Consider the following 14,327-nt stretch of genomic DNA (forward strand, 5'->3'; position numbering starts at 1 on the left):
TCTTTTGAAGTGTGAATACCACCTGTTTTTATCCTGTCTGACTTAACTCAGGGTTATCCAAATGTTATGGAGATGAATGTTACCATGTGAAAAAGTGTTGAATTTAATGTCCATAAATTGTAAATACTAGCCTACAAGCTTCTCTACTTCAGGACTGTGTTTCATTCATATTTCTATTCCTAGAGTCTGTAACATAATAGGTAATTAACATTAATTATGCATCCATCCATTTATTTAATTAGTACTTGTGGATACCTATTACATGCTAAGGATTTTCCTGGATATATATATTCACAATAGAGTAGCTACTACCCTCATAGAGTTTATAATACATAAAGGGAAGCAGTTTATAAAACAGTATTACAAGGATGTGAAAAATACTACTGGGTCATATAGAGTGGATAGAACTTGTCTTGAATTTAGCAGATATGGGCATTGAAACCAAGTAGAATCAGGCTAAGTCTAGATCTTTGCCACACTGGAATCTTCATGAAACTCATATACATAGTGTAGCTATTTTATTTTCCCATTGGGCTTGAGGCTGAATTTAGTTCAGGAGTTTGGAAACATGTATCCTTCAGTTTCTAAAACTTTTCTTGCATTATTTTTTTGACAATTTCCTTTTCTCTGCTACTTTTCTCTTTCTGTTGTTACTTTTTTGATGTTGATACTCTGAACTGATGCTTTGGTTTTCTTATACTCTCCTTTGATTTTTTCTTTTTATTTATTTGTTTAGTTTTTTATATTTATTTTATTTTACTTTTTTTACCAGAGCACTTCTCAGCTCTGCTGTATGGGTGGTTGGGGGATTGAACCTGGGACTTCAGGGCCTTAGGCATGAAAGTCTACTTGCATAGCCAGTATGCTGCCCTCTTATATTTTCTTTTTTTTTAAATTTATTTATAAAAAGGAAAAATTAACAAAACCATTGGATAAAAGGCTTACAACTTCACACAATTCCCACCACCAGAACTTTGTATCCCATCCCCCACTCTGATAGCTTTCCTATTCTTTAACCCTCTGGGAGTATGGATCCAAGGTCATTGTGAGATGCAGAAGATGGAAGTTCTGGCTTCTATAATAGCTTCTCTCGCTGAACATAGGCATTGAAAGGTCTATCCATACTCCCAGCCCCTCTTTCCCTAGTGGGGCTGGGTTCTTGGGAATTGGGGATCCAGGACATATTGGTGGGGTTATCCATCCAGGGAAGCCTGGTTGGCATCATGGTAGCATCTGGAACCTGGTGGCTGAAAGAGTTAATATATAAAGCCAAACAAGTTGTTGACTAATCATGAACCTAAAGACTGGAGTAGTGTAGATGAAGAGTTGGGGGGGGGGTATCTGTGTTTTGTAGCTAGATAGTAAGCATATTTTATTTATATTCCAAAGGGCCTGTGGCTATACTAGTTTTTTTTTTCCCCTGAGCCTGAAATCTGATATGGAGGTGGATCCTAATTATTGTCTGTCGGGCTGAGCTTCACTGATGGGAGACAGACGACCCGGGACTCATGGTTGAGCTGTACGCAGTATCTCTTTATTCATGCAGGATGCAGCACAATCTAAGCCAAGCTAAGCTAAACTAAAACTAAAACGAACAATGCTGTCCTTATATATACTTTCCAAGTAGGGTGTGAACAGGATGTGATGTAGAGAGGGTGGAGAGAAAAGTGACTGGAGAAAATTAGGGTGTGACAAGGAGAGGGTTCGGAACAAAACCACATCATGAACCAGTGGGGATTAAACCAATGCCCTGCAGTGGTTATGTAAATAGAATACAGTGGTTATGTAAATAGAATACAGTGTTAAGCAGGGGGGGATTAAACCAAATGAAACAGAAGGGGTTTTTTAGAAGCAGAATTAGAAGCATACCAACAATTGTCTGGGGAGATAATGTCATGGATGGAAAAAAGATCAGAACATTGACAAAACCACAGGTTAAGAGGGGTACAACACCACATGATTTCTACCACCAGAACTCCGTATTCCCTCCCTCCTCTGATAGCTTTCCTATTTTTTATCTCTCTGGGAGTATGGACCCAGGGCCATTATAGGATGCAGAGAGTGGAAGTTCTGGTTTCTGTAATTGCTTCCATGCCGAACATGGGCATTGACAGGTTGGTCCATACTCCCAGCCTGTCTCTCTCTTTACCTAGTGGGGTGGGGCTCTGGAGCATGTATGAAAGTGAGCCCCACCCTAGGGTTTCCAGGACTGGGAAAAATATAAGCTCTATAGAGGAAGTGAGAGGTTCCTGCTATCTTAGGGTTTAAGAAGGCAATAGAGTTATTGCTATACTCACATTATTTGGCAATTGGGTTAACTTTGAAAAATCCCTTTGTTAGTATTTGCTGTATCATACACAACATCACCATAGTTTATGTCCTTTGACATTATTTGTGTATAGCTGTGCCACCAGTTGCTTCTGTTCTCCTTGGTCTAAGCTTTTAAGAGAGTGAACATATTCAACACCCAGCCTATGGTCTGTGCATTAAAAAATTTGAGACATTCAGACAATTTCCCCCCTCTCATATTAATTAGTGATTTAAATGATTAAAAATTAATAGGAGTCTACATAAACACCATTTCCACCACCAAAAGACTGTGTCTCATCCTGTCCCTGTTGAGGCACCAATTTGCTGGGCTAGCTTTGAGGGTGGGAGACAGACGACCAGGGACTCATGGCTGAGCTGGGAATGCAGTTCAATCTTTATTGATGAGCGGGGATGCAGTGCAATCAATTAATCTCCATTCATTAGAAAATCCTGTCCTTTATATCTCCTGAGGTGAAAGTGTCAATTTGGAAGAGGATGTACATAGGACAGGTGGTGGGGAGAAGGAAAAAAGCGCTTGAACCAGTGGGGATTAAATGGTAGAAAACAGGATGTGACTAGGAGAGGGGGCAGAGTGAAAATAGAGTTCGAACCAGTGGGAATTAAATGGTGGAAAACAGGATGTGACTAGGAGAGGGGGTGGAGTGGAAAAAGAGCACTAACCAGTGGGGATTAAACCAGTGCGGGTCTCAAACAAAACTATGATTATGTAAATAGACCACAGCATTAAGCAATGCAAGAGAACCTAACTTGATGATCAAAACAGAAGGGGTCTTAGAAGCAGAATTAGAAGCAGACCAACACCATCCTATCCTCCACACACACCCCCCAACCCCAGTGAAGCCGAACTTCCACCCTCACTCTCAACCCAGAAATTTTTTTTACTTTGGTGTCCTACTTTGGTGCCAAATTCAATCAAAACCTGCTTTGAGCTTACCTTTCTGTTCTTATTTCTCCACTTCTGTTTATGAGTGGGATCATCCCATACTCATCTTTGTCTTTCTGACTTAGCTCTCTTGACATAATTCCTTCTAGCTCCATTCAAGATGGGTCAAAGAAGGTGAGTTCATTGTTCTTAATAGCTGCGTAGTATTCCATTGTGTATATATACCACAGCTTTCTCAGCCACTCATCTGTTGTTCAGCACCTGGGTTCCAGGTTTTAGCTATTATGAATTGTGCTGCTATGAACATAGGTGTACACATATCTTTTTGGTCGGGTGTTATGGAGTCCTTGGGGTATAATCCCAGGAGAGGAATTACTGGGTTATATGGAAGGTCCATGTCTAGCCTTGTGAGAGTTCTCCAGACTGCTCTCCACAGAGGCTGGACCAATTTACATTCCCACCAGCAATGCAGAAGGGTTCCTCTGTCCCCACAGCCTCTCCAGCATTTGTTGCTGCTGTCCTTTTTGATGTCTTCCATTCATACAGGAGTGAGGTGGTATCTCAATGTTGTCTTTATTTGCATTTCTCTGACTATCAGCGACCTAGAGCAATTTTTCATATGTTTGTTAGCCATTTGAATCTCCTCTGAAGTGAATGTTTTGTTCATATCCTTTGCACATTTTTTGTATGGGGTCATTTGCTTTTTTGTTGCTAAGTTTGCTGAGCTCTTTGTATATTTTTGTTATAAGTCTCTTGTCTGTTGTATGGCATGTGAAGATCTCCCATTCTGTGAGGGGTCTCTTTGTTTGTGTGATGGTTTCTTTGGTTGTGCAGAAAGTTTTCAATTTAATATAGTTCCATTGGTTTGTTTCTGCTTTATAGTCTTCCTTGCAAGAGTTTGTATCATCAAGGTGTCCTTGAGGTTTAGGTGGGAAAGTGTTCCACCAATGTTTTCCTCTAAGTACTTGTTAGTTTCTGGTCTAACATTCAGGTCCTTGATCCATTTGCATTGACTTTTGTTTCTGGTGAGATAAAGTGGTTCAGTTTCATTCTTCTTCATGTTTCAAACCAATTTTCCCAGCACCATTTATTGAAGAGACCTCCTTCCTCCATTTAATACTTTGGGCCCCCTTATCAAAGATTAGATGTCCATAGGTGTCAGGGTTTAATTCTGGGCTTTCAATTATGTTCCACTGGTCTGTGTGCCTATTTTTGTTCCAGTACCAGACTGTTTTGACAATGATGGCCTTATAATATAGTTTCAGATCTGGGAGTATGATGCCTCCATTTCTGTTACTTTTCTTCAAGGCAGTTTTGGTGATGCTAGGTGTTTTCTGGTTGCAGATAAGTGATTGTGATTTTTGTCCTATTCTCTTAAAGAAGCTTGGTGGAACTTTGATGAGTATAGCATTAAATTTGTATTTGATTCTGTCATTGTAGTCTACCCTTGAGGATGTGCTTTGTTGTTTTGAAAGGAATGTGTATTCTAGTTTTTTGGGGTGAAGGGCTCTGAGAATGTCCAGGAGGTCTAGTCTGTCCATCTCTTCATTTAATTCTGTTGTTTCTTTGTTGATTCTCTGCTTTGTTGATCTGTGTAAGTCTGAGAGCGGGGTGTTGAAGTCTCCCACTATTATTGTATTACTATTGATGTATTTTTGTAGTTTGCTGTATAGTACCCAGTATCTTCTATGTAGCTGTGCCATTGGTTGCTTCTGATCTACTTGGTCTAGGCTTTTGAGAGAGTCCGCATATCAAATACACAACCTATATATTAAAAAGACTCAGTCTGTGTTTTAAAAACTTCGAGACATACAATTAATTTTCCCCCTCATTTGAGAAGGTTTTTATCCCTCCATCTAGTTTGAATGAAAGTCTAGCAGGATTTATTATCCTTGGTTGAAACCTTTTTTCATTCAGGGTTCAATAGATATCTTGCCATTCTCTTCTGGCTTTTAGAGTTTGAGTGGAGAAGTCTGTTGATAGTCTTATGGGTTTTCCCCTGTATGTGACTTTTTGTTTTTATCTTTAGGATCTTTTCTTTATCCTTACTTCTTTTCACTGTAACAATGATGTGTCTTCAGGTCTGGGATGATTCTGTTTGGGACTCTCTGGGCCTCTTGAATCTTAATGTCCCTTCTGTTGTTTAGGTCTTGAAAGTTTTCTTCTATTATTTCCTCTAGAATGTTTATTTCCCCTTCCTCTCTTTCTTCCTATGGTAGGCCAATTATATGACTGTTATGTCTTTTGAGATCATCCCATACGTCTCTGTTGTTGTTTTCAGTGTCTCTCAATCACTTTTTTAATTTTTTTTTTAGTTCTTTTACCTCTTTTTTAGTGTTCTCTAGTTCATTCTTTGTCAGGCTACTCTGTTGTATGCTTCTGTTAGTCTGCTTTCCCTTCCCTCACCTTCTTTTTGCACTTCAGTTATAGTATTAGCTTGTTCTGCTAATTGGCCTTTTAGGCCAGCTATTTCAGCTTTCAGTCACTCAAATAGAGCTCCAGCACCTTAAAAAAAAAGAGTGAGAAGAAAAAGTAGAAAAAGGTTGGAATATTGATAAAGAAAATAGCTCTGCAGGAAGCCTGCTAATAACAGCTAGCCAGCCCTTCTGGGGTGGGAGGGAATGGTTAGTTTAGAAATAGTGAAGCCAAAGATTTTCCTTTCTTTGTCCATTTGGTCTTTGTTTTCAAGCCCAAGAGTGGGTTATAGGACTCTTTTTTTGCTGTCACCCTGACCACCCCCTATTCACCCTTTCACAGACACACCAGTTATCCTACCCTCTCCAGAGAATCCCAGGTTGTAAAGCTGTTTTTTTTTGGAGCTCATGCTAGGTGTTGTTTCTAAGTCATCATCTCAGCTCTGCTCCCTTCTCTCTTATTTTCACTCCCAAATTTTACTTTTTTGCTTTGATCTACTAGCCAAAACTTATTACTGTATTTGCAAAGTTTGTTACACTGTGCTTTAAGTTTATATGAGTTATTAATTTTTTCAGTGTCCCTTTTTCATAATATATTGTTCTCATTTTATAAACTCATTTTCTTTCCCTTTAATTATTTTCTTCTTCTCCTCCTCCACCTCCTCCTTTTTCTTCTTCTTCCTCCTGCCAGAGCACTGATCAGATTACTGTTCAGAGATAGCTCATGGTTATGTAAGGAATTGAGCCCAAGACTTGAGAGCTTCAGACTTGAGACTTTTTTTATCACTATATGATGCCTCTCCATCCTGCTCCTTCAGAGTTGATTTTTTTTTCTTGCTTGCTTTAGGTTGTGCTATTTAGTTTTCAAAGTTTCCCTCAAACATGACATTAAAAAAAATTTTGTTTACATATGAACAACTCATTGAAACTTGAAAGAGTTTTGTGTGCATGGGTGGGGATTGGTGATTGGGTGGGACTTTGTTCTAGGATTTTGGGTAGAAGAGTTAGTGATATATATCTCCAGAGCACTGGTAAGTTCTGGTTTGTTGTGATGTGGAGGACTGAACCTGAGACTTTGAGGCTTCAGGCATGAGAGTCTAGTTGCATAACCATTATGCTATCTACCCCCACCCCATCAATGATATTTTTCATGGAGCCTCCAAACTGTTTGATTAGGCCGATCTCTTCTCTCAGGCTAATTAATTATCACAGAAAAAACTCTCTGGTCTTCTGCTGGTTTGGAAGCCTTGATATTAACATTCTAGAAATTCAGTGAGGGGAAAGACATTTATGGAAGAGTAATGGAGGAGGGAAATTAGTGGTAGTGGGACAGTATCTGGCAGGGTCCCATCAGTGTCTTTTTCCTTTCTCCCATCTCATCTTGAAATTTTTACCCAAAAGACAACACACTGAGGTTAAGTTCATTGACTGTCCCTGCTGAGTAGGACTGCAAGAGTTCACAGCAGGGTGGGGAGATGACCTGTGGAAAGAGGTGGTCCCTCTGGTGGAGTTTCCCAGCCTGGATAGGGTGACCTTCATAGACTTCTACTCTGCATGTCTGGAAGCAAACTGTAAAAAGCAACAGCATTGTGGACACACTGAAGGAGTGGTTTCTGCTAAAGCCCAGAAGTTATTTACTCCGGTGACTGGCCAAGGATTCAAGGGAACTTAAGGGAACACTCTAGAAGGCAGCATCCTTTCTGGAAATCAGTGCTTTTATTGGTAAGATACAGGAATTGCACTAATGGACTAACCTTAGTTTTCCCTCTTGCTCTAGGGATTTGTGAGGGTATGAGGAGGGAGGCTGAATATTTTTGTTTTCACACCTTGATTTTTTTTTTTTAAATCATCACCACAACAAATCATGAATCTCATGTCTCAGTTCATAGATGGCAGCCTTTTAAAATGTTATTAACTTATTTATTTTTATTAGGAAAAGAGAGAGTCTATCAGGACAATGTTCAATCATATGTAGTATCAGGGAATGAGCCCAGGATAGAACTCACCCATGTGTAGCAAGCGTTTTACCACTAACCCTCCCCAGTCCTATACATATTTCAGGAGGGTGATATGTTATCCACCTCAGAGGGTAAAGTAAAGCACAATTGAAACCACAGATCAACTTCTGCCTTTCCCTTTGACCATCTTGCCATGGGGCATGTTTTGCGACCTTTCAACCAACTCCAATCCTTCTCTGAGGACCTGGGTATATTCAGCTATGTGATGATTAGTACTCTGCCTACCATCACAACCATCTCAAGGCTTAATCATAATCTACTCCAGACACTGGCTCTCTGAGAGAAGGTAAGCTGAAAGGATTGAAGACATTTGTGAAATAAACAAATCTCTGAAAACATTTTGGTCCATTGTTTCCCAAGGTTGTTCAGGGATCGTCAAATTCTTTGACCATGTTTCTAGTTAAGGAAATAAGAATATCAGGCATGAAATGAAGGTATTATTTGAATATTACTAAAATCCACTGATACTGGAGACACTTTGTGTGATCAGTAAGAGCTGCTGATAGAATAACTCACACCCAGGACCCTTCACATTTTAAAAAATTTTTTGTATGAAAAGAAAGCAGTGGCAAAAACCATAGGATAAGAGGGGTACAACTCCACACAATTCCCACCACCAGAACTCTGTATCCCATCCCTTCCCCTGGTAGCTTTCCTATTCTTTACCCCTATGGGAGTATGGACCTAGGGTCATTATGGGGTATAGAAGGTGGAAGGCCTGGCTTCTGTAATTGCTTCCCCACTACATTTTTTATTAGAAATGACCTTTGAAGTTTTAAGTGGCAAACATGGTGGCTTCAAATAGTGGCTTATAGTACACTTACATGGGCAAAAGCAAGGACACACAGTTGCACACACATTCATGCATGCAATACACACTCATTCAGGCATTCACATGCGGTAAACCTGACTAGATGTGGTCAGAGAAGCTTCCAGGTGAGCAAAAATCTTGTTGGCTTGATTTTTGTGATCTTGATTGTATGCTTCAATCTGGCATTGGCCTCTTGTATGTACAGAAAGTAGATCTTTGAATTGGGCATGAAATTGTGAGAACTTTTGAAATTATTATTATTAGTATTATGTTGTTGTAGTCTCTGGAGCTTCACCACTCTGGGAAAAACTTTTCAGATATAAAGACAGACAGAGAGGTGGTGGTGCAGCTGGTTGAACGCACATCTCACAATGCACAAGGTTCAACCTGCCGGTCCCCACCTGCAGGGGAAAAGCTTCATAAGTGATGAAGCAGGGCTGCAGGTATCTTTCTGTTTCTCTCCCTCTTTATTATGTCCTCCCCTTTCTATTTCTATCTGCTTCTATCTAATAAATGAATAAAAATAATTTTAAAAACTTTTGTTTTATTTATTTATTTATTTATTTATTTTGCCTCCAGGGTTATCACTGGGGTTCAGTGCCAGTAGTATGAAACCACTGCTCCTGGAGGCTATTTTTCCCATTTTGTTGCCCTTGTTGTTGCCCTTGTTGTGGTTATTATTGTTGTTAGATAGGACAGAGAGAACTCGAGAGAGGAGGGGAAGACAGAGAGGAGGAGAGAAAGATAGACAGCTGTACACCTGCTTCACCACTTGCAAAGTGACCCCCTGCTGGTGGGGAGCTGGGGCCTTGAACTGGGATCCTTAGCCGGTCGTTGCATTTTGTGCCACGTGCGCTTAATCCACTGTGCTGCCTCCCAGCCCCCTAAAAAGAAAAAAAAACTTTTAAAGACTGAGAGAGAGAGATGAGAGAGAGAGACAGAGACAGACAGACAGACAGACATTCGCTGTATTCAAGTTAGTATTAGGTTTATGGAGTCTGGCCTCAAGTTAGGGAGAGATTAGACCTTGGATTTTAGTGGGGTCTAAGTTAACCTTAAATTTTTTGGATTTACTTGTTTGATGATTCTAATAATGGTTGTCATAGGGACAATAATTGTCCTTTAGCTGATATATATATATATATATATATATATATATTATATAACACACATATAATATATATATATATATCCACTATATCTCTTGGTCAACTGTATACTTTTCTTCTTCTAAAGATTATCAAGGGGTGACAATAATGCTGACTCTATCAGAAGGATTAGGAGATACATTTTACTTATTTTCTTTTGTGTGGTTAATTGAGTAGAAGAGTTATTGAGGGAAGTGAAGTAGGGGATACGAGAGGAGGTTGTCTAGGCCCAAGTAATAAATATTTGATTAGAAAATGTATGGTGTGAAAAAGAAAAGAAAAGAAAATGTATGGTGCCTTCTTTAGGTCCTTCCACTTATTATTTCCAAGTCTAATCATAGAGAACTAGTAAGCAATTTTACTTTGAGGTATTTAGTTGCCTCTACTTATGAACACATGTATACATGTACCCAGTCCCTTAGACTGTAACCTATATCTAGGGTCTGTAACTTTGTTAGAGAGTGCACTGTTTGAAATGAATTAGGTAGTCCCAATGTGTTAGGAAAACTTAAGGCTTTAATAACTGGGAGAAAGTCTAAGCTTGTTAGGTAAAGAAAGAACTACAAAAGCTGGATAAGGGCAAGAGACTAGCTCACTTTAACAATGACCTTTTTGGTCACTACAAAGCCACTCCATCATCTGAGGCTCTAGTCAGGGAATCCTAGTATTCCCATATAGATATGATAGTCATAGACCCCTAACAGATCCCTCTTTCCTCCATCACTGGTCACTTCCATCAGGAACATCATAAGTCCTCTTGTGGACCTCTATAGGACCTTGTCCTCAGTATAAAATAGCAATGGTAGGAACTAGAAATTCCATCTTCTTCACTCCAAAAAGAATTTTGGCTCATATGCCCAGAGGGGGAGAAATCTTAGGAGAAGATGACCAGAGGGCTCTGAACTCTAATTCTGTCAGGACTCAGAGAGAAGAGAAAAAAGGAAGGACATTTGAAAGTACCAATAGGTGTGGGCGTGACTTAGAAAGGAAGAGCAGGCAGGACCACAGGGGGAAAAAAAAAGAGAAGATACATATAAATACAGATAAGCATAGAAATAACTATCAAACCATATTTGTGTCCATGGGTGAACTACTGCTGTTTCCAATGGAGAGAATGGGCTTACAGAACTCTGGTGGTGGGAATGGTGTGGAATTATACCCCTGTTATGTTATAATTTTGCATATCAATACTAAACCACTAATGAGAGAGAGAAAGACCACAGTATGGAAGCTTCCTTTAGTGAGGTGAAGCCTACAGTTGAACATGGGTAGCACTCATGGCAAAGCAGCACACTATCCAGTTGAGCATGTCTATGACTTTTGCTTGGTTTACTAGAGAAATGTCTGTCTCCTCCAGATGAGCTGGTTGTGGCGAGAATGCTGGGATTCATGTGAAAGTCCAGCCCCCCTCCCAGGGGCTCGAACCAGCATCCTTACATCCACCCCTCCCACCTAGCTCCTCTGTCTTTCAGATCCTGCCTGAACCTGCCAATGGATGTCTAGTTTTGTTGCCCTCCTAGTTTAGTGCTTCCTGAGTATAGCTAAGAGGCTATGCTAGGTGTGTGGCCTGCAGTGCTGGCCTTGGCTCTCTAATCTATCCTGTGCTCACCTGTTCTTCCTGCTACTCAGGTAGGCATCATCTCAGAAGAGCAGATATCTCTGAATCAGAGAGAAAGCCCTGAGCTGTGAGACATGTGTTGGGGTCTTATGGGGATATGAACAGGCCCAGGAAAGGACATATTGCTGGATAAAGCTTAGTAAGTCACCAGTATCACATAGTGTATGTTGTTGGGCTATCTGCAAAGAAAAAAAAAAAGAGGAGAGTTTGAGGAGGTCAGCACTCAGATAGGAAACAGCAGGTGTAAAGCTCCAGGCTTTGGGGGAGTGTGTGACTGTGCACAGGCAGAGACCCCACGGGTGGGAGGGAGAATGGTGGGGTCAGGAGTGAGCACAGATCACCCAGGAGCCCTGCAAAGTTAGGCTGTCACCTTCCCTCCCCACTAAATATGCCAGCTATCACTGAAATGGATAAACCATGAATAATGCATGAAAATCCATTTTTACAGGAGTTGGAAGGGAATAAAATATCTACTATGAGGCTACCTGGAGAAGACAAACCTGTATAAATAAAATATCTGTCAATAATAAAATGAAAGATGCCTTAAAGCCACAGTGGAAGGTGTTGGAGCAGGAAGGATTGCAACCCCTGTCTACTCTTCTCCCTTGCACCCCCTGCCTAGTCTGCACCCTACTCTCTCTTAGATGTGGCCAGCCCCTGTAACAAACTGCTGACCTTGGTCCATGGCTGAAAGCCTAGAGCAGTGAAAAAGTGCTTTGTGGGGACAGTGAGGATCATGTGACCCAGTGAAGTATGAACTTTAAGTGTTTCATCCTTCATGTCTGGTCTTCTCCACACTCAGGCTGAGTTCACTTGTGTGATGGGTTGTATTTTTCTTTCTTTTCTCTTGTTTACTTCCTTTTTCTTTTTCTGGCCACTAAAGTCATCACTGGGGCATGGCACCTGCACCACGACTTCACTATTTTTAGTGACCATTACTTCTGATAGAGGGATGCTGCTTTCCCTCTGCAGGTGGGCACAGGAGGTTGGAGCCCTGATCATTGGTTATTGTGTATGGTAACATGTGCACTCTATCAGGTGAGTCACTGCCTGGTGTGTCATGTGGTGGGTTTTCTTTGGATGGTCATAGTCATCTGGGTTAGTGCAGGGCCTGAGCTCTTCACTGGTGGGCAGCTTTGAGCAGGCTGTGAACTGGACCTGGTGATTCTGAATGGCACCCAGCCAAGCCTTTCCAGCTAGAAACTGGCTCTTGTGCAAGGCAGGATGGGAAAGGAGAAGAGGAAAACAAAAGGGCTTATGTTTTGAGTGTGATTGAGCTGAACTTATTATTTATCTGCTTTAATTTTATTTATTGCATACTCATTAACTTCATTAGAGACCCCAGCAAGTTTAAAAACAAAATAAATTAAAAACTGATTCATTTATTGGACAGAGACAGAGAGAAACTGAGATGGAAAGGGGAGGTATAAAGGTGGTGGTGGGAGGGAGAAAGACACCAGTAGCACTGCTTCATCACTTGGGAAGCTTCTCTCCCTTAAGGTAGGGATGAGGGCTTGAACTTGGATCCTTGTGTATGGTAGCCTGTGCTCAACCAAGTGAGTCACCACAAGGCCCCCCAAAGTGAATTTTTAAGCTAATTTTACTGAAGAAATGTTGATTTGCATGGCTGTTATTGTTATAGGGTATAGTTTCACACCTCTATAAGATAGATGTCAGTACATCTTACCCTCCTTTTTTTTTTTTTTTTTTTTTTTTTTACCAGAGCACTACTCAGCTCTAGTTTACAGTGGTGCTGGGGATTGAACCTGGGACCTTTGGTGACTCAGGCTTAAAAGTCTTTTTGCTTAACCATTATGCTATTTCCCCAGCCCTCAGGAAATTGTCACCCTCCTCCATAGGACATAGGGTCCCTAACCCTTTTTTTTAAAAAAAATTCTTTATTGTGGGATTAATGGTGTACAGTTGATAGTAAAATACAATAGTTCGTACATGTGTAACATTCCTCAGTTTTCCACGTAACAATTCAGCCCCCACTAAGTCCTCCTCTGCCATTATGATTCAGAACCTGAACTCTCCCCCCACCCCAGTCTTTTACTTTGGTGCAATACACCAACTCCAGTCCAAGTTCTGCTTTGTGTTTTCCCTGCTGTTCTTGTTTTTCAACTTCTGCCTATGAGTGAGATCATCCCATTTTCATCCTTTTTGTCTCTACTTATCTCACTTAACATGATTTCTTCATGCTCCATTTAAGATGAGGTGAAGAAGGTAAATTCACTATTTTTAATAGCTGAGTAGTATTCCATTGTGTATATATACCACAACTTACTCAGTCACTCATCTGTTCTTGGACACCTGAGTTGCTTCCATTTAACCTTTTTTTAAAGAACATTATATATACATACATAAGTACATATGCACATACATACATACATACATATGTACATACATACATATATATCTGGTTTAAATTGTGCATCCATTGAACTTCCTGGGTAAGCCTGTGGAAGACTAAGTGGATTCTTAGGGAAGCCATTAGGCTTTCTTATTATCTTTCTTCTTCTCCCTTCTTTTCTCTTTTCCCACCCTGCATCTGTTTTCCTCACACCCACTCCATCGCTGCCCTTGCCACATCTGCTTCTCCCTTTTCTCCAAATTCCCTCTTACTTCTTCATGCTCTATTCCTAAACTCTTCTTTTTTTTTTTTGTCCTCTCTCACTTGACTTAAAACAAGACTTCAACTTTTTTGTTTGTTTTTTTTCCTGTGTAAATTATTCATTTATAAAATTGAAATATTGACAGGACCATAGGTTAAGAGGGTACAACTCCACGCAATTCCCACCACTAGAACTCTGTATCCCATCCCCTCCCCTGATAACTTTCCTATTATTTATCCCTCTGGGAGTATGGACCCAGGGTCATTGTGGGATGCAGAAGGTGGAAGGTCTGGCTTCTGTAATTGCTTCTTTGCGGTACCTGGACTTTGGCAGGTCAGTCCATACTCCCAGCCTGTTTCTACCTTTCCCTAGTGAGGCAGGGCTTGGAGAGGTGGGGCCCCAGGATACATTGGTGAGGTTGTCTGCTCAGGGAAGTCAGGCTGGCATCATGGTAAGTATCTGGAACCTGGTGGCTGAAAAAGAGTTAAG

This window comes from Erinaceus europaeus, chromosome 3 (assembly GCF_950295315.1).
Source record: "Erinaceus europaeus chromosome 3, mEriEur2.1, whole genome shotgun sequence".
NCBI lineage: Eukaryota > Metazoa > Chordata > Mammalia > Eulipotyphla > Erinaceidae > Erinaceus > Erinaceus europaeus.